The sequence below is a fragment of the Schistocerca piceifrons genome, chromosome 2 (assembly GCF_021461385.2).
Source record: "Schistocerca piceifrons isolate TAMUIC-IGC-003096 chromosome 2, iqSchPice1.1, whole genome shotgun sequence".
In the NCBI taxonomy this organism is placed as follows: Eukaryota; Metazoa; Arthropoda; class Insecta; order Orthoptera; family Acrididae; genus Schistocerca; species Schistocerca piceifrons.
Genome location: NC_060139.1, coordinates 483,633,635 through 483,655,395, shown reverse-complemented (window position 1 = coordinate 483,655,395; position 21,761 = coordinate 483,633,635). Strand labels below are relative to the sequence as shown.

General features: G+C 42.2%; 1 pseudogene; it reads right to left on the bottom strand.

Annotated features, from left to right (window-relative positions):
* Nucleotides 1–675: 675 nt before the first annotated feature.
* Nucleotides 676–793, bottom strand: LOC124778525 (annotated as a pseudogene).
* Between the last annotated feature and the right edge of the window lie 20,968 nt (nt 794–21,761).

Below are 21,761 nucleotides of genomic sequence, written 5' to 3'. Positions count from 1 at the left end.
CAGCTGACAAGTACGAGTTTCCGAAGTTCGTAAGTTAAAACGACAGCAGTCCACACAACGGCTCCTTTAACATGCGACGGCGTAGTCGTCTGGCAGCAAGCAACTGCTAAAGGTCGTTGCATGCTTGTGCAGACTTCCTTTGTCTCTAGCTATCTCCTCCCCCCTTCCACCACCGTGACGTTCAGTTCGATCGAGTCTGTTGCCAAGGAAGTACTGATGTTCGCACGCGTCGTGTTTCACATTGTGTAACATGAGTGATTCAGCAACAGGTGATAGTGATTCATTATGCAACCCTCCTCGTGGACGAAAACAAGCAGACCCAAGTGCTCATTCCAGGGAAAAAATAAAAATCGCCCTACTGCGTGGCAAAGAGTATGTCAGCCACAAAAGTGCCATCGTTGCTCGTAAGTAAAAACGCAGTCAGAAATATGTCGTTCATCCTCGTGCTACACTAAACTAAAACTAAACTCCTCCCGAACAGGCCATGAAGGCCCAAAGGTACCGGCCGGCCGCCATGTCTTCCTCAGCCCACAGGCGTCACTGGTTGCGGAAGTGGAGGGGCATATGGTTAGCACACTGCTCTCCCGGCCGTATGTCAGTTTTCGAGACCGAATCCGCTACTTCTCAATCAAGTAGCTACTCAGTTTGCCTCACAAGGGCTGAGTGCACCACGCTTGCCAACAGCGCTCGGCAGACTGGAGGGTCACCCATCCAAGTGCTAGCCCAGCCCGACAGCGCTTAGCTTCGGTGATCTGACGGGAACCGGTGTTACCACTGCGGCAAGGCCGTTGGCGCCATGCTACACAATGTTGACAGTGATTTGCATCGTGCTTTCATTATTCAGGTCCAAGAAAAGTTGTTTTGAACTACCTAAAGTGGATGAACGAAAAAGCATTTTCAAAGCTTTTCACACAAACATTGTAACCAAGAACGAACAAGATATCTATCTCTAAGGCCTCATGGATCCACAGCCGATCGCGTGACGTCGGAGCAGGAAAGGTGAATCAGCTTTCGAAAAGATCTATCAGTGGAAGTGAAGAGCTGTTTAAGGAAATTCCCTACCGATGGCCCACTCGAGACGCCCAACCAAATGAGTACAGTGATTAAACAACGATGCTGTTTCTTGAATGTTTTTGGTTTGTCTTGAGGTGTCTCTCAGACTTTCAATCGTCTTTTCACATAATAAACGTTCCACTTCACTTGAACAATGTTGGTTTGTCATAAAAACATTTGTTTTCCCACAGTTCATCGGAAAAACCAAAGAAAATTGACTTGATTCCTTCCTGGCATTTTAAAAGTGCAGTATTCCTCGACCTTTAAAAACGTCTCTACAATAGAGAACTTGAATTAAAATCGCCTGGTTCCAAACGTACCTGCCGCCCAATTGAACAATTCGCCAATATTTTCGGAATGAGACAGTTCTGTTCGTTTTACTGAAAGTTGGCCTCTTTAACGTTCACCGATTCAATAACATCTTCGCTTTTCCTTTTCTTTTAGAAAAATCTGAAGAAGCCTTAACCATTCGTAACGCGGTATTTATAATAACAATAACTTTGCAACCGAGAATATCTCTTTATATATCTATGAAAACCGGTTGCTGTATCAACCAGCCTGTCATGAAATGGGATAAGCTCTCTATACCTGAACAATGTAAGTAATGTTAGCATAGATCAAAGACGTAGAATTCTGCAACAGGGTCTTCCTGAAGAATATAATTTCGTTAACCCTGAGGTATCCTGGTATTTAAGATAAGGAACTGATGCGATGGTAATATAGATAATAAATAGATGTAATACCTTGGTTTAAGTGTTTTGGGTGTTGTTCCTTTTTTATGTTGTACCAGCTAAGTACCGGGAGTTGCCTGGGTGTGTATTTATTCCAATACTCTATTAGTCCATCTTCTCCTTTCCCTTCGTCCATCTCGTCCTTCACATCCTCTCTGTCCACTATCTCCTCTCCCTCTTTCTGTGCACCTCCTCCAAGCCTCCTCGCACCCCACCGTCTGCACATCTCCTCCTCTCCCCCTCTCCATCCATGTCCCTCTCCCCCTCTCTTTGTCCATCTCCTCGTCTTCCCTAGCTATGTCCCTCTCCTCCTCCATCTCCTTGTTCTCCCTCGTGTCTGTCCATCGTCTCCTCGCCGTCTCTCTCTCCGCGTCATCATGCTCACCTTAACAGGAGGTTGGTTGTTCTTACCCCCACACTATTTCTATCCAGTTCGTAACAAATATGTGTACCAAATTCGGTTGAAATCGTTCCAGGGGCTTAAAATTAGCTTTCTATCTGTGGCTTTGCCCGAGCAAACACATGTCAAATATATTTCACATATATTTAACTTATTTCACACGTATCTGTTCACATATTTCACTTGCAAATTTCGCCGTACAGTTTCATTTTCACGCAGCTCAATGTTTATGACGTCGCATCTCCTGAATTATGCGCTGTACAACAGTATAACTTTGCAGGTACACCCAGTGGTATATGTGGCTACTGTCTGTGAAATGTGTTGGGAATAGAGTTAGCAGTAAAGAAATGATAAATTAAAATGTCACGCATGACGCGGTAGTTTTTCACGCATCTCGGTATTTGACGCCATATCTCCTGAAGTGGGTGTCATGCAATAATATAGTTTTGTAGGTACATTCAGCGGCATATGCGACAGTGTCTGCCAAAAGTGTTTCGAATAGAGTTAGTAGCAACGAAGTAAAAAATTTAAACGTCTCGCCTGATGCGGCAGTTTTTCACGCATCTATGTGTTTTACAATGATATATTTTTCTAGGTGCATTCAGTGATATATGCAAATACAGTCGTCAATATGTGTCGCGAATACAGTTAGTAGTAAATAAGTAGTAAACTGGAACGTCATCCTTCATGCGGCAATTTCACTGCATGAATAGCAAAAAGGTAGTAACCTTTCTTCTTTTCATCATTCGGGGAGGGGGGATTCTCAGCGAGGAAAAGTTTCGTAAGGGTTTGAAATTATGTGTAAAGTTTGTCGCAAATCACTAAGTCCTGCCTTTCTCAAATACTGGGTGAGTATAGTATGGTGTAAGGCAGAGGTTCCCAAACTTTTGTTTGTCACGCCCCCCTTCTGCCGAAAAGAAAACTTCCGTGCCCCCCCCCCCCTAAAAAAATAGAGATTTTTATTAGTTATCAAGAAACTATTGAAAAATTTGTGATGGTGACGTGATGTAACATGGTGGGCTATTAATGTATCGAGTCGCAGTTATTACGTCATCAGTCTAGTCTATTGATTATAGGCCACTCCTAAAGTAAAGTAAACAAGGAAAAATAGTTGCGACCTTTGCACATTAGTGGATGCGAGCCATTTTTTAAGTTGAGTGTAGCTTATTACTTTCACTCATTATCAAAAAAAGTCACTCAGTCACGGTGTTAACGAACATCACTGATTTGTAGGCCTATAGCGCTCCCCATTGTCATTGCGCATAGGTTGGCATTTATGTCAACGCCGACAGTTACCGAACGGCGACCAAGGCCCAGTTCGCAGAACCAGACAAAAAATAAAAAATAAGTTTTACAAAATAATTTTACAGACTACACAGAACTTTAAAAAATATCACTAAAACAACTTAGTTACCTTGATTACATTCCCTTGCTGCACACCATTTCTTCACCAGTATACGATTTTAGGACTACTCTTCGCTTGCCATATCTACGATAAACTTTCGTTGTGTCTTCATCCAGAAGAAATACTATTATTAGTTGAAATAACATACCACACGTAACATCAGAATCCATAAGGATCACACGCAGTATTTATATTTAAATCAGATTCACTATGTTTATTTTATATTGTTTCTTCGAAATAATTTTTTGTAATTTTACAGTATTACCTACATGTAAGGATAGTTAGGAGGAAAATAACAAGTTCTCTTATAATTAGTAGAAACTGCGCAACGTAAATCATTGGCAATACTGAGTTTGCTTCTAAGCTTATTTTTTATCGCCACTACCGCTGAAAATGCTCTTTCGCACAAATAAGTGCTTGAAAATGGTAAATACAGTTTCAGTGCTTGTTCTGCTGTGCTGGGATACACCGTGAGATATTTCACCCAAAATAAAGGCTTATCCATCTTCTCAAAGTCATACTTCGCTGCAGAATGATTTTTAATTTCTAAGACTTCCTCTTGCAGTCTGTCTGGCAACACATCCACGTCAACGTGAAATGGATCCGTCGCTAACCTATAATAAATTTTATCATCACAAGTGTTAGGGAAGTATCGTTCGAATTCATCAATGATGTGCTGCAAATGGTTCGATATTTTACTCTTAGTATCAGTATCCTTAAAATCGTTTTGAAATCGGGCTTCTTCCAGGATTCCAAACAATCTGGGAAAGCAGGAATAATTGATGGCTAAAACTTTACGTTTCCATAGTTGCAACTTATCAGTAAACACTTTGTGGCATCCCGATGAAAAATTATGTTTGACTCTCCACCCTGTAATTTCAAATTCAATGTGTTTGAAGATTCGAAAATATCTGACAGATAAGCCAATGCAACATGAACACCGGGCTTTCTAAAAATGGCTCTGAGCACTATGCGACTTAACGTCTGAGGTCACCAGTCGCCTAGAACTTAGAACTAATTAAACCTAAGTAACCTAAGGACATCACACAAATAACCCGGAATTTAACGCACTCTTTTTAGTATGATTCACGATTTTGATGCACAATTTCAAGACATCATTGAGTTCCTTTGGAAGTGTCTTAGCTGCCAATGCTTGACGGTGTATTACACAGCGGATAGCAGTAACACTAGGGTTTTTTTCTGACCATCTGCACGAATCCCGGGCGACATCCAAATTGATGGGGCGCCGTCTGTGCATAGGCCTATCACTTTCTGGCATGATAACTCATTTTTACAAAAGAATTCAGAGACGGCTGCCATTATATGAATTGCTTTTGAAGTTGACTTTAACGCTGTAGAAATCAGGAACTCTCCTTTAATTGCTTCATTTTCTATATAGCGAACGAAAGCTAGTAGTTGGCAACAATTAGCAACAATTCGCAACATCGGTACTCTCGTCTAATTGTATTGCGAAAAACTGCGATTGTTTGGCGGCCATAACTAATTGATTTTGTATGTCTTCCCCCATATCATCAATCCTACGTTTCACAAAATTGTCAGAAAGCGGTATTTGTGAAAGTTTTTGTTTACTTTCTGACCCAAGAACAATATCAGCAGCTTTCAACAAACAGGGTTTGACTAGTGTCTCTCCGATAATATACTTTTCTTGGTCCTTGAAATAAGTAGCGATAACTCATACGAGGCTTCCAGTACCTTTTCTGATGTCTGAGCGAAGGATCCAGCAGTGTCCAACTTCATTCGTTTCAAATTATCACATTTTGCAGCAAAAAATTCCTTTGGCTTCTCTTTCAATGCACCATGCTTTGCCCACAAATGGCCTTCCAGACGAGGTGGTCTCATGGAATCATTGCTCAATACCTCATAGCAAATAACACATTGCGGCTGGTCAACACCATTTTTTTTTATAGAAGCAAAACCGTATTTGATATACTCATAATTATATTTTCGTTTTTTCACGACACTCATGGTGAAGTAAAAAGAAAACAAGAAGTTAACAGTATAATTTCGCACTAACACTGATTTTATTGAGGCACAACTGTGAAAGATTCAACGCGATTTCAGCAAAATCCAATACATCAGATGTGTCAACTGCAAGCAACCAACTGAAATAAAGGAAAGCTACTGTCGTCTGTCGGCACCTCAGATGACTGCCTGTGAGGAGTGGGGCGAAGAACCCGGAAGCCCAGCCGCAGCGCAGGTAGTCAGTGCACAGTCTGTCAGCGACCTGGTGGTCGAGCAGGGCTCTTGCTGGCAGAAACGGGCTTTTCCCGGATTAGGGCGCGAACAGCCCACAGGCACCCTAAGAATTTGCTATCTGTTCTGCGGTGCTGTTCCGAGGAGTGCAGCCTGGGGTTTTATGCGAAAATCGTTTTCGTGCCCCCATCTTTCGTTACTTATAAACGAAACGTTATATAAGTTTTGAGATAACATCAATGAATTGATTGCCAAATTTCACAGTAATTAAGTAAGTTCATGGATACACCTCATACATCGCTGGAAACTGTGCACAGTGCCAAGCAGTTATCTCTGTACTCGTACCAAAAGAAGCCATTGTCGCAGCAAACAACGTACACTAATTTCAAACAAAATTATGCAGTATTTCAAAAAGGCAGAAGAAAAATAACTGTTTTGTCAGCTAAGTAATCCGAATGAAAGAGCTGTAGTACTGACCGTTCGAAAAAAAAAATAGCCTCACTAATGGACTTCATTGTCTACCTATCTGGGTTATGTTTCATTGTTAGCAGTCACGACAATGTTTCCAGAACGGCGTCAAGTACTCTGGTCAGAACGAACACTTGTACTAGTTAACATAGACAAATGTAATGTATTGCGAATACATAGAAAGAAGGATCCTTTATTGTATGATTATATGATAGCGGAACAAACACTGGTAGCAGTTACTTCTGTAAAATATCTGGGAGTATGCGTACGGAACGATTTGAAGTGGAATGATCATTTAAAACTAATTGTTGGTAAGGCGGGTACCAGGTTGAGATTCATTGGGAGAGTGCTTAGAAAATGTAGTCCATCAACAAAGGAGGTGGCTTACAAAACACTCGTTCGGCCTATACTTGAGTATTGCTCATCAGTGTGGGATCCGTACCAGGTCGGGTTGACGGAGGAGATAGAGAAGATCCAAAGAAGAGCGGCGCGTTTCGTCACTGGGTTATTTGGTAACCGTGATAGCGTTACGGAGATGGTTAATAAACTCAAGTGGCAGACTCTGCAAGAGAGGCGCTCTGCATCGCGGTGTAGCTTGCTCGCCAGGTTTCGAGAGGGTGCGTTTCTGGATGAGGTATCGAATATATTGCTTCCCCCTACTTATACTTCCCGAGGAGATCACGAATGTAAAATTAGAGAGATTAGAGCGCGCACGGAGGCTTTCAGACAGTCGTTCTTCCCGCGAACCATACGCGACTGGAACAGGAAAGGGAGGTAATGACAGTGGCACGTAAAGTGCCCTCCGCCACACACCGTTGGGTGGCTTGCGGAGTATCAATGTAGATGTAGATGTAGATGTAGTTTCCCATTCACGTCGTGCACATTTTTCTGGTGACAAAGGGCATAACCCTGGCGTCCAAATACGAACCCGCCAGTTCATTTGAAGCGTATACAGTCTATTAAAGTCACTGTAATCGCATCACATAGGGATCCGCGGGTTGACGGGCTAATAAAACGGCATTTTTGCAGTTACGCAGTATAAGTGATTATTACTCTGATGAACATAGCCTACTACGGCTAAAAGTTATAACATGATTACGTTCAGTTCATGTGTACAAATGAACGGAATAGTTAATACCTGACTTTTCTGTTTTCCAATTGTCAGAAGTAAGTTGTTTACCAATACAATATATTAGATTTAACGGATATCGCCTTCGTAATTTTGAGAGTTTCTGTGTGTGACATTCTAAACGTGACATTCTAAACGTGATCTTCAAAAGCTGTATGTTCTAGGATAGGTTATTGAGATATAATTGCGGGAAATGGGACGCCAAACGATTGCATTTAGCACCATAATCTATCATTAATACCTGAACTTTCATTTTTATTAAAATATCGATATTAAAAAGAAATATTAGGTTTATACCGCTAACTCCACCTGCGCCCCCCCCCCCCCTTGCAACATCATCACACCCCCCAGGGGGGCGCGCCCCGCAGTTTGGGAACCAAAGGTGTAAGGAGTATACTGGGGCACTCTTGTATGTGGCACCAGAATAAGATAAAATATTAATAAATTAAAATGAAACTAGTATACTATAAACGATGAATGTCTGTGATAGGCTCGTTAATGCGGATCGCTGACTGTGCGCGACTGCAGAGCCAAAGATACTGCTAGTGTTGCAATAAGAGAGCGCTTGGCGCACAGTTGTAGCTGACTGTGAGGGAAAGAGGATGGTATAGGCAGTCTTTGGGGTGTGCTGTGTGAAGCCACCAAGGGTTAGATTAATGTAGGTATGTCAATATTGTTGAAAATTATGATTTCTGTTTTTGCCAGCGCGCTAGTATAGATGAGTTGGCTGATAATTTGTAATAAAATGTACGTAAACGGTTTTCATAAAAAAAAGGCTAGTTAGATATTTCATTTTTGTAATGGTTTTAAGGTTTGTTAACAGAGCTATGTGCAATTTGATAATTTGCATTTATGTTGGGTTAATGAAGTTAGCTAATAATTGCTGTTTAAATCTCATTGTTTGTGAGTAATGTAACTTCAATTGTCAGATATGTTTTTGAAAAGCCAAACTTAACTTCTAATGTAATTTTGCTAAATAAACTGAGTGCTAGTAATTCAACATAGTCAGTACCGCCTCCCAGTCCAGGTCATATATTTTTCAAAGAATTTGGATTTTCTCAAATGTTGTAGTTTATCAGCCAAATGAATTTCATGTGCATTTCAAGAATTACGGCCAGCATTACACACTGCTGAGCCTGTAGTTAGCATATTTAAATTTTTGTGAAAGTCCAGAATATATCGCGTTCCGCCGTTGCTGTTCTAGATAAAGACAATTTAATTTATTTGTTTTGTGTACAGGGACCAAAGTTATTAGTTTTGAACATGGCGTTGGGATTCAGTGCTTAAGAGGCTGAATGTATTTTGCAGTGACTGTACTTGTTTATTGGTATTGGGAGTTGCATTGCCCAGTCAATTCGTGTAAATTTTGCTAACAATAACATAGAGTAAGCACACCACTAGTGTCGAGATACGACTCTGACAGGTGACACGTTCGTTAAGCGGCCCGTCTGATCACCTGCATCCATACATGTCAATTGGTCATTCCGACGGACTTGGCCAATCCTAGTAGGACAATGCGACGCTCCACACGTCCAGAATTGCTACAAAGTGGCTCCAGGAACACTCTTCTGAGTTTAAACACTTCCGCTGGCCACCAGTCTCCCCAGATACGAACATTAGTGAGCATACCTGGGATGATTAAAACTGTGTGCCCGACCGAAACTCGAACTCGGGACCTTTGCCTTTCGCGGGCAAGTGCTCTACCATCTGAGCTACCGAAGCACAACTCACGCCCGGTCCTCACAGCTTTACTTCTGCCAGTATCTCGTCTCCTACCTTTCAAACTTTACAGAAGCTCTCCTGCGAACCTTTCAGAACTAGCACTCCTGAAAGAAAGGATACTGCGGAGACATGGCTTAGCCACAGCCTGGGGGATGTTTCCAGAATGAGATTTTTACTCTGCAGCGGAGTGTGCGCTGATACGAAACTTCCTACCAGATTAAAACAGTTTTAATCTGCCAGGAAGTTTCATATCAGCGCACACTCCGCTGCAGAGTGAAAATCTCATTCTGGATACCTGGGATGCCTTGCAACGTGCTTGAGCCGTTTTACAGCTCGCGTTGGTGCCGTTGGTAGGTTGGCAACATGTAATAGGGATAGTGGCGTCTCGTTTTCTTCTTGTGTTTACTGGCACCACTATGCCTGCTATCATTGTCTGCCCGCGAGTGGCAGCAGCAGCGGTTATCGATACCTAGTACCGTGGTACTATCTTTGGAAGGACATCAAGTGTTTTCGGGGTTGGAGTGTGTTGGGTAGTTCGGCTGTGACGTAGAAGCAGTGAGGTCCAGCAGCACGCAGGCACTGCCGGATCAAGGGGCTGTAGTGGCGAGGGCCACAACATCATTGTCCACAGGACCCAGAATTATGAGTTGAGTGAACATTAACCCAGTAACCTCCACTATTTTGAGCTCACGCCGTTTCTTCACGCGTTGCTGCTCGCAGGGTCGCTAAGACGAAGAGCAACGAGTGGAGTGTTTGAAGTTGGCGAAATTAGTTTGCTGTCCTCCGCTTCTTATTATTGATCATTGAATTCCTTGTGTTTATTGGTGAAGTTCAACTAGCGGTATTTTTCTGCCTAGTGGCCGCTAACGTCCCAGCTACCTGACCTGGAGGTTATCGTATTTTCGCGGCAGTGTACCTTTCCTCACCTTGCCGCTGCGTCCGGTAAGGCGTGTAGTTAGACGGCCTCATTGATTGTGGTTCGGATATGATGTTTCTGTTGGACTGCTTTGGTCGTAGTGGTTCCTTCTGCTTCTGGATATTCTAAACGCCGGATTCTGAAGACACAGTACTGTCCGCCGGTTCCGCCTTGTCTGGGTTATTCCATCGTTGTATTGGTTATCAGACGTTCGGTAGATTTTGCAAGAGTGTTCGTCTGTGTAAACTGTCACTAGTTTGAGTTGCCATCTGGTTAAGTGAATACAACTCTTGGCTGCCTGTCTCATCGGTTACGAGTTGAGTGACTTTGCAGGGCAAACCTTGGAGCACTGAGGCCCACTTCTTTCTCGGTTTGATCAGATTGTGATGGCTGTATAAAAAAACATATTTTAATTTTGAGTTATTACTATTGGGGCCTTCAGCTGACAAGTAATTTGAATTTCTTGTCAATAAGGCCTTCAGCCATGAATGCAATTCGTCTTAAGAATTTTTAATTAGATATTGTCTCTTAATAGTGAAATTTTGATGATTGTCTTTTATAAGAAATATTTTAGTATCTCTTGGAGAAGTTTAAAGTTTAACTGTTCTTAAGATTTGCTATCCAGGCCTTCAGCCTTCAAATTGTTTTTTTTAAATTATTGCTATTGGGGCCTTCAGCCGACAAATAATTTGAATTTATGGTCAATACTGCCTTCAGGCTTGAATGCAATTTGTCTTAATAATTTTTTACCAGGTATTGTCTCTTAATAGTGAAATTTTTATGATTGTCTTTTTTTTCAAAAAAAAGTATTGTAGTATCTCTTGGAGAAGTGTAATTGTTCTTAAGAATTTGCTATCCAGGCATTCAGCCGTCAAATTGTCTTGGGTTATCCCTATTGGGGCCTTCAGCCGAAAAATAATTTGAATTTCTGGTTAATAAGACCTTCAGCCGTGAGTGCAGCTTGCTTAAGAATATTTTTATTAGACATTGTATCTTAACAGTCAAATTTGATAATTGTTCCTTATTGTCAACCTTATTTGGTGATCAGAAGAGATCTCCGCTCCCTCGTACTCTTATGGATATGTGGGCAACCCTGCAGGATTCATAGTGTCAATTCCCTCCAACACTACTTCAGATATTAGTCGAGTCTATGCCACGTCGTGTTGCGGCACTTCTGCGTGCTCGCGGGGGGCCCTACACATATTAGGCAGATGTACCAGTTTCTTAGGCTCTTCAGTGTACACACACACACACACACACACAAACACACACACACACACACACACACACACACACACAAATACATACGCACATACGTATAGATTCACTGAAAATACGTAACCAACTTTATAAAGCTTGAAGCTAGTTACAGTTGTATAGAAATACGACACGCCTTAGATTCCTGGTGGCGGTTGTAGGTATTGTAAGCAATAGTAATTAAATGCGTAAACAAACTCTTGAACTTTCTTGTTCTCCGAAATTATTGTTTTATCAAGGCTAGAGGTGGTGTTTCAAATTAGAGTCACGCCTCCTGGGCGTCAGTAATATTTTGTCGGCCGTGCGTATTTGCGCATTGCCATGTACCAATCTGCTCTCGCTTGTCTCTTTCTCCATATTGCAGTTTCCACAAATGTATCTGTGTCACTACCAAACCCTTTGCTATAAACCCTAACGGAACTTGCAGCGTATACATGCAGGTCTAGAAGCCTCGACTTACACACCGCGACGGCCGAATCAGAGCGACGCGGGGGACGTCCATGACGTCGCAGAGATTGTGCCTCGACGTGGATTCTCCTCGTTCGCAGCAGATGACGTTCGTTGCATCAGTCATGCGTTGCCTCACTGACGGGGCGGCAGAGATGTTTCGCAAGGACAGACGGCCGATGGCTGATCGCTGCGTGACTGAGTGGCCTATCTCACGAGACCTCCCGTGTGCTTACTCTGCAATTTCGCTCTCGTTTCACGCCTTCCTCCTCGCGTGACTCTATTATCATGGTCACTTACCGAGAAACAATTAGCTTCTCTCTATCTCAATTGTTAAACACAATCAGACGAAAATGTAACTTATTCGACAGCATGACTCGTGCCAATAAAACATTCTTATTATCTAACCCTCCGTAAGGAAAGGTACGGAACAGATACTTGCGCTCTGCTGCTAGTTCTGTTCCTTCTCGCACTGCACACATCTACAGGCTAGATATTAATTGTGCTAACAGACATAAAGCTAGTACAGAAATATTTGCTGAATGATTTCAGGAGCCAATGGTTTCTAATGTCTCTTTCTATATCTACCTCTACAGCTACATCTACATGGATACTCTGCGAATCACACTTGAGTGCCTGGCAGAGTGTTCATCGGACCACCTTCACAATAATTCTCTGTTAATCCAATCTCGAACAGTGCGCGAACATGTGTATCTTTTAGTGCGAGCTGTGATTTCCCTTACTTTATTATGATGCTCGTTTCTCCCTAACGAGGTCGGTGTCACCAAAATATTTCGGCATTGGAGAAAGTTGGTGACTTAAGTTTCGTGAGAAGATTACGCCGTAACGAAAAAGGCCTTTGTTTTAATTATGTCCACTCCAAATCCTGTATCGTGTCAGTGACACTCTCTCCCATATTTCGCGATAATACAAAACGTGCCGCTCTTCTTTGAACTTTCTCAATGTACTCCGTTAATCCCATTTAGCAAGGATACCAGACCGCGCAGCAGTACTCCAAAAGAGGACGGACAAGATAGTGTATGCGGTCTCTTCTGTAGACCTGTTACATTTCCTAAGTGTTCCGCTAGTAAAACGTAGTCTTTGGTTTGGCTTCCTCGCAACATTTTCTATGTGTTCCTTCCAATTTATGTTGTTCGTAATTGTAATTTCTAGGTATTTAGTTCAATTTATAGCCTTTAGATTTGATATATTTATCGTGTAAGCGAAGTTTAACGGACTCCTTTTAGCACTCATGTGGATGATCTCACACTTTTCATTATTTAGGATCAATTGCCAGTTTTAGCTCCATTCAGATATCTTTTCTAAATCGTTTTGCAATTTGTTTTGATCTTCTGGTCAGTTTACTAGTCGATAAACGATAACATCGTCCGCAAACAACCAAAGACGGCTGCCCAGATTGTCTGCAAAATCGTTTATACATATAAGGAATAGCAGAGGGCCAATAACACTACCTTGGGGAACGCTGAAATAGCTTATGTTTTACTCGGTGACTTTCCGTCAATTACAACCTCTCTTGACAGGAAATCACGAATCCAGTCACATAACTGAGACGATATTCCATAAAGCACACAATTTCACTACAAGCCGCTTGTGTGGTACAGTCTCAAAAGCCTTCTCGAAATCTAGAAATACAGAATCAATCTAAAATCCCGTGTCAATAGCACTCAACACCCGTCACCGGGAAACTTGGTTTTGAAGTGAGACGTGTAACGTTATTTGGAATGTCAGAGATAAATTATTTTATGAAGAGTGCGGGTCAAGCCCCGCGTGGGGTAAAAGCCTGCACCGGCTTCTTGCATTGACTGCCATCGATTCAAAATTGGACCAGCCGATGCCAGGTCTGCCGTATTGTATCTTATTGTCGCACGGAGGTTCGTCCCGGCAGGTCGCTAATGAGTTGAGCGGCACGTCGCTAAAGAGATGAGAAAATCAGCTAAGTCTGTTTCTTACTACTTACATGTAACTTTTCTGGTGTTTTACTTGTACATTTTATAATGCAGGGTTTGAAAATAAGAATCAGCGAATTACTCGTTGATGCTACTGCATATGAGCCTCACTTCCGCGTGGAAATAATTGTTCCATTTGGTTCCCAAAATCAAGAATGGTGCATTTGTCAGAAAATGGCGAAATATCGCACATCCACGTAGGTGTTTTGGGGCAAATCTCTGCAGCACCAACAATGTGACGACAATTTCTCAACGATAATCGACGCAAAATATGATATTCAACACACACGGCGTGAAAGTATCTCGCCTGAAGACATGTTTCTGCTGTGTAAAATAAAGACCTAGGGGGAACTTTCTGACAAAGCTTTGAAATCTGGTGCACTTGACACCCAATAAAAAAACAAATGGAAGAAGAATGCGTGGGAAAAGATAAGCTTGCTACCGAGAAGGAAAGGCGTGCCAAAGAAAGAAATGGGTGTACTATAGAAACGAACCGAAATGAGTTAGATTTCATTACATTAATGCCAAAAACAGGAAGAAAACTGATCAAACAGCCAGTTGAGTATTGTTCAGGGTCGGATTCAGACTTCTCAAATTGTGACAGTAGTTCCGATATAGATATTGACTTACTATTTGGCGAAGAAATATCCGAAGAAGAAGTACAAGAGCCTGGATTTCAAAAAAGAATCAGAGGTCTTAAAGAAGCACTTTATTTTCCAGGTACCTAGATAGCTCAGCCTTAGTAATGGAAATTTTCTAGGTCACCCTCCTAAACCTCCTTTCGAGGAGAAGAAATTATTATTCTTGTACAAGTATTTTTAAGCATTATGTTCAGATTTACAAGACATTTCAGTTCAATATTGTGTTGGGTAACATTACTACAATACAACAGTGTTACAATGGGTTGTTTCAAATGTTTTTATGCAGTCAGCCATGTTTATCCATGATTATCTCAAATGGGGTGAAGACCAGCACTGTGGGGCTTTATCAAAATTTGTGGGGTAATCCCTGCAGTTTTTATTTTAGCTAAATTGTAAATTGCTCTGAATCTCATAATCAGGCAGAGCTGGAATTTGAATGTGTTATACGTAACAACCCAACCTATGACTTCAATTTGAAGCAGCGGAAAAATCTACCCCTCATTGAACAAAATATGAGAAAAACTGAAAATTGCGGGGATTTAGCCCCACCTACCCTACTATTACGTTATGACGACTGTAATATGTACACAGCAAAAGACAACCAAAAGATACTAAAATACCATGAGTGATGTACCAAATGTAATCAAACACATACGACTTTGTTGCAGTGCTGTTCAGTATCTATTCTGTTACTTTACTGAATTGCTTCTTTAAAGTTTCCGGTCCAAATGCTGAGTAGCCGCGCAGTGCAGCAGCGGATCATGATCTATTGCGACCGCTTCATCGTCACCAGAGAAACTGCGTACAAACTCGCTGGCTGCCACTGTTCTAGTAACGAGCACCATGCAGCTGGTGTCTTCAATTTATTTGAAGAGAAGTTCATCAGTGTCACGTCTGGTGACAAAGCTGCCATTGGAACAAATGCACAGATACCATCCGTCATTGTCTACCTTAGAGTGCTAAGGTCACTCGCCAGTAGCCCGCCATATCCATACGAACATACAGGTACAACTACACGAAAACGTGGACGAACAAGCTAAATAAACATTCTATAAACGTCTTCATTCGGTTTGTCGCGAAGTACGTAATGGCCAGCCATTCAAATCTTTTACAATACTAACCCATATATTCACTACGAGTAATCGGCTTGACGTACCACTATACAGGGTGTTACAAAAAGGTACGGCCAAACTTTTAGGAAACATTCCTCACACACAAATAAAGAAAAGATGTTATGTGGACATGTGTCCGGAAACGCTTACTTTCCATGTTAGAGCTCATTTTAGTTTCGTCAGTATGTACTGTACTTCCTCGATTCACCGCCAGTTGGCCCAATTGAAGGAAGGTAATGTTGCAATTGTACAATCACGTCATCAACACAGATTTTCTGTGAACGTTTGGGCAGGCATTGTTGGTGATGTCTTGATTGGGCCCCATGTTCTTCCACCTACGCTCAATGGAGCACGTTATCATGATTTCATACGGGATACACTACCTGTGCTGCTAGAACATGTGCCTTTACAAGTACGACACAACATGTGGTTCATGCACGATGGAGCTCCTGCACATTTCAGTCGAAGTGTTCGTACGCTTCTCAACAACAGATTCGGTGACCGATGGATTGGTAGAGGCGGACCAATTCCATGGCCTCCACGCTCTCCTGACCTCAACCCTCTTGACTTTCATTTATGGGGGCATTTGAAAGCTCTTGTCTACGCTACCCCGGTACCAAATGTAGAGACTTCGTGCTCGTATTGTGGACGGCTGTGATACAATACGCCATTCTCCAGGGCTGCATCAGCGCATCAGGGATTCCATGCGACGGAGGGTGGATGCATGTATCCTCGCTAACGGAGGACATTTTGAACATTTCCTGTAACAAAGTGTTTGAAGTCACGCTGGTATGTTCTGTTGCTGTGTGTTTCAATTCCATGATTAATGTGATTTGAAGAGAAGTAATAAAATGAGTTCTAACATGGAAAGTAAGCGTTTCCGGACACATGTCCACATAACATATTTTCTTTCTTTGTGTGTGAGGAATGTTTCTTGAAAGTTTGGTCGTATCTTTTTGTAACACCCTGTATATGAGTTTATCGCCTACCCAAACATGGTGATGAATATGCAATCTTGTGATCCGTCAGTGTATAAAAAGAACCAATGGAAACTTGAAAAATCCGCTGGCCGCCTTGAGACAATCGTCTGTGAACGATACGATTGCAATAAATGTCCTGTTTCCTGGTCTATATTTGGCTAGCGCACTGAGGAACAGGTTAACGTGGCCCATCTTGGACGATACTGGAGTTGCAGCATCCAGGAAGGCCAAGGACGACTTCACGAGGAGTCCAACCACGCGTCAGCGTGCTGCCATCCCTTCTAGACGACATACTCGACAGTTGGTGAGAAACCAGCTGAGATCGGAGACACAGTTTTCAAGACTTCCCACTGCGCTGGTGTAAGTGATCACGGGAGTGTGGATACTAAGAGGTTTCACTGGATCGTAGCAGTGTAACAGTGGAAACGTTGCTGCCCTATGCCCAAGAAGTCCAGAGCACAATGGGTGTTGACTGGGATAACATCAGGGTGGATCCAGTAACGGAAACAACCATCTAAAGTTTGGATAGACCCAAGGGAACGATCTATTGATGCGTAATCAGCATGGTTTCAGAAAACATCGTTCTTGTGCAACGCAGCTGGCTCTTTATTCGCACGAAGTAATGGCCGCTATCGACAGGGGATCTCAAGTTGATTCCGTATTTCTAGATTTCCGGAAAGCTTTTGACACCGTTCCTCACAAGCGACTTCTAATCAAGCTGCGGGCCTATGGGGTATCGTCTCAGTTGTGCGACTGGATTCGTGATTTCCTGTCTGGAAGGTCGCAGTTCATAGTAATAGACGGCAAATCATCGAGTAAAACTGAAGTGATATCAGGTGTTCCCCAGGGAAGCGTCCTGGGACCTCTGCTGTTCCTGATCTATATAAATGACCTGGGTGACAATTTGAGCAATTCTCTTAGGTTGTTCGCAGATGATGCTGTAATTTACCGTCTAGTAAGGTCATCCGAAGACCAGTACCAGGTGCAAAACGATTTAGAAAATATTGCTGTATGGTGTGGCAGGTGGCAGTTGACGCTAAATAACGAAAAGTGTGAGGTGATCCACATGAGTTCCAAAAGAAATTCGTTGGAATTCGATTACTCGATAAATAGTACAATTCTCAAGGCTGTCAATTCAACTAAGTACCTGGGTGTTAAAATTACGAACAACTTCAGTTGGAAAGACCACATAGATAATATTGTGGGGAAGGCGAGCCAAAGGTTGCGTTTCATTGGCAGGACACTCAGAAGATGCAACAAGCCCACTACAGAGACAGTTTACACTACACTCGTTCGTCCTCTGTTAGAATATTGCTGTGCGGTGTGGGATCCTTACCAGGTGAGATTGACGGAGGACATCGAAAGGGTGCAAAAAAGGGCAGCTCGTTTTGTATTATCACGTAATAGGGGAGAGAGGGTGGCAGATATGATACGCGAGTTGGGATGGAGGTCATTAAAGCAAAGACGTTTTTCGTCGCGGCGAGATCTATTTACGAAATTTCAGTCACCAACTTTCTCTTCCGAATGCGAAAATATTTTGTTGAGCCCAACCTACATAGGTAGGAATGATCATCAAAATAAAATAAGAGAAATCAGAGCTCGAACAGAAATGTTTAGGTGTTCGTATTTCCCGCGCGCTGCTCGGGAATGGAATGGTAGGGAGATAGTATGATTGTGGTTCGATGAACCCTTTGCCAAGCACTTAAATCTGAATTACAGAGTAATCATGTAGGTGTAGATGTAGAAGTAAATGAACATAAACAGAACATAATCTGTAGTATACCATGCTCATCTTCAGATGACTAATATTTTCAGTTACATAGATGTCTTGATTAATAGCACGTCGTCTGCTCCTGCACTGCACAAGAATATTTGAATATTTAGTACCACTTTATAAGTTGTTTCATTAATAAAAACATGTTAAGGACATAATGTGAAATAGTCGTATTCATTTTCACAAGTTCCAGGAGATGGCGCCGGCCGAGGTGGCAGAGCGGTTCTAGGCGCTAGAGTCTGGAACCGCACGACCACGACGGTCGCAGGTTCGAATCCTGCCTCGGGCATGGATGTGTGTGATGTCCTTGGGTTAGTTAAGTTTAAGTAGTTCTAAGTTTAGGGGACTGATGACCTCAGAAATTAAGTCCAATAGTGCTCAGAGCCACTTGAACCAGGAGATGGCGATTTGTTTTGTTGTAGTCCATATTGTTTTCATTGTCGATGTATACGATGCTGAATTGCAAATAGCATACATATTGCAAATAAATCACTGTAGGACACTTCGTAATATTCTTAATGTCAGTGATGACCGTCACATATGTGCTACACACTTAGTATTTTTGTTTACAGTGCAAAGATTTAAGCAAAGATATCATTCTGTTCCCATTCAACAAGGATGTAAACAGAACAAAGATGATATGTGGGCTGTGCATGTGCATGTATTTGCTTCTGTTTATGCCTCAATCTTTCTTACCTTAGTCTCTTGATCCCTACGAGAGGAATACGGTGGTGACAGCAAAGTGGTCGCACAGTTGTTCATTCCTGTAAATTTACCTAGCAGAGCTTCGAGACAACTACGTCGTCAATGATTCCACTTTCGTATGGACTATACAGGCCTGTTACCAATTCTATCAGTCCTTCTATGAATGCGATCTACTTCTACTGTCACGCCATCTCGATTTAATGTAGCAGCCTTCCTTCCCTAAACTAGATAGGCGCGACGCACGTACCTTTCCAAAAAAGCCAAATTTTTCATTTAGCTTCAGAACTATTGATTTTTGTGTTCGTAGTATTTCATGTGGCTTAATCCAGATGGCGTGACAGCAGAAGTAGAGCGCATTCATAGAAGCGCTCATAGAATTGATAACAGGCCTGTACAGCCCATACGAAAGTGGAGTCGTTGGTGACGTAGTTCTCTCAAAGCTCTGATGAGTAATGAAGAATGTGAGCACATTCTGCATTCGAATTTTAATGAACGAAAGCAGAATTAAAGGCGGACAAAAACATCTCTGTCGCTCACAGATCTCGTTCTATTACCGACATAAGTTAACGGTTACTGTTTGGTTAAACACTGGCATATTCTCTGGACACCGTCACCCTTGCTCCAGTGTACGTCGTTTATTTACTTACTGTACTGAGTACTGTACCAAGCGCACGACCACAATGATAACGGCAAGTTCGCTGTGTTGACTGTGACGTATATTGTATCTAGTTTGTTTGGCGCGCTGCGCGTTTCCTTGACTCTGCGTGTAAAAAGGAAGAGTGAACTTTAATTTGACTGGATTGTTTTTTGGAGAGGAAAAGATGCGTTTTATACCAGGCTCCTTACAGAATTTTCGTGTTTAATTGGGCGCTACGATTTATTTTCGTTATGCCTAAATGTTTTACTAAACGCTACGGCGTCATTTCACATACGGAATTACTATGAATGCTACGAAACAGTATCTTGTGCAGACAATTCTTAACTCTCAGCCGGCCGCGGTGGTCTAGCGGTTCTAGGCGCTCAGTCCGGAACCGCGTGACTGCTACGATCGCAGGTTCGAATCCTGTCTCGGGCATGTGTGTGTGATGTCCTTAGGTTAGTTAGGTTTAAGTAGCTCTAAGTTCTAGGCGACTGATGACCTAAGATGTTAAGTCCCATAGTGCTCAGAGCCATTTGAACCTTAACTCTCAAGATGACTTTTTTGCAATGTGCACTACGAGGTAGGGTTTGTGGGACCACTACGTTTATATTGTTTTTGAAGGCGCAAATCATCTGAAATTTTCAATTTATGTTAGTTTACCTGTATTTTTAAAGTTATTTAAATGTTATTCAAATCGCAACTAAATTTTTACGTAAAGCTAAATTCCAGAGTTTAAATTTGCACATAAAAATTGCACTTGACAGGTACAAGAAAAGAGAGTTTGCGAAACTGACTTCCTTTGTTGGGATAAACGTTTTTCTTTATCAGCACTCTGGACATAGTTGATTTTAACTAACACTTCAGCATTTTATTGAAGAAACAGAAAGGTCACTACCGCAACTGTCCTAAAGCTCTTCCTCTGAACGAGCCTCTTGTTCGCTAGCAGAACAGGGATGACTGGATACTGTAAAATCATCAACTTTTTCGTTAATTTCTTGATATACACAACTGATATCTTCCTCCAACCATCGACTAACAATTTCATCAAAGTTAGGATCGTTAAGGCTGACACATTTCCGCAAACACATTTTCACTTTACTGAAGAGAACAGATAGGTAGTTTATGAGGTGCGGTCTAGGAGAACCCAACACCTGCCACTAACACGTATCAGCAACGAACAAAGAAGGCCATAATGCAAACAATCGCAAAACACTGTATGTTGGGCGATTTCAAGAGGGTAGGTAGGGTGTAAAAGCTGTCGGCCAAAACTGATCTTGGAGAACAACACACCTAGTTAGTTAAGGGATAAACAGAAATGTTGTTCAAACATGAGACGTTTACTAACTTTACCACGACTTATGGAATATTTAAGAGTTGTACGCTTGCGCGGATAGACAGTTAGACTCCAAGAAAAGTGATGGCCGGTACGAGCCTGCATGCGGTCCAATTCCGTCGATTTAGGACTTCCTCTCAATCGACTGCCAGTGATCATTTTGCTGGAGAGCAAACCGTTCTGCACTAAAGCGGATTCCGACGTGACTCGATCGTATTACTTTGAAGAGACAATTTCAGTCCTAGAAGGCCAGAGACTTCACGAGCTGCAGGAGGGTGGAGCAGGGGAGAATTTTCGCCGTGTAGCAAATATTCCAGCTCTCCAAGATTTCGACAGGTGGTTTGAAATTCTCAAGTAGATCTATTCATTGAGCAATCCGAAGCTAAGAATGATCTCTTGCCACAATTTTTATGCCTAAGGTCTTCATTGTTTTTACTAAGTAAAAACTGTTAATCTCATTTCACAGAACAGATCCGAGAGTGATTCAGATTAAATTTTAAAACTCAATAAAATTACTCTGACATTCGTTAGGGCTAGCTAACTTGAAAGTAGTAGCCTGAGAATATTTTCCAATAGTGAACCCTAATTTTAAAGCGATAAGTTCTTCCGGAGTCGTTGGTAGATTAGAACTGTTTTGCGAGTTATGCCAGTTGGGTGCGAAAGGGCAGAGTGAAAGCGCAGGGCACGCAACGGCATTTGGAACGGTCCTCGGGAGCAACGGCAGTTGCCGCTTGCGACACCTGTTGACGTACCACAAGCCGGCTATATTTACCACTCGCAGTGGGAACCTCTGGCGAAACCTGTTCTTGTGACCCCAACTGATACACATCACTGTCATTACTGACCGTTCTTTTTGCACGCTGAAAT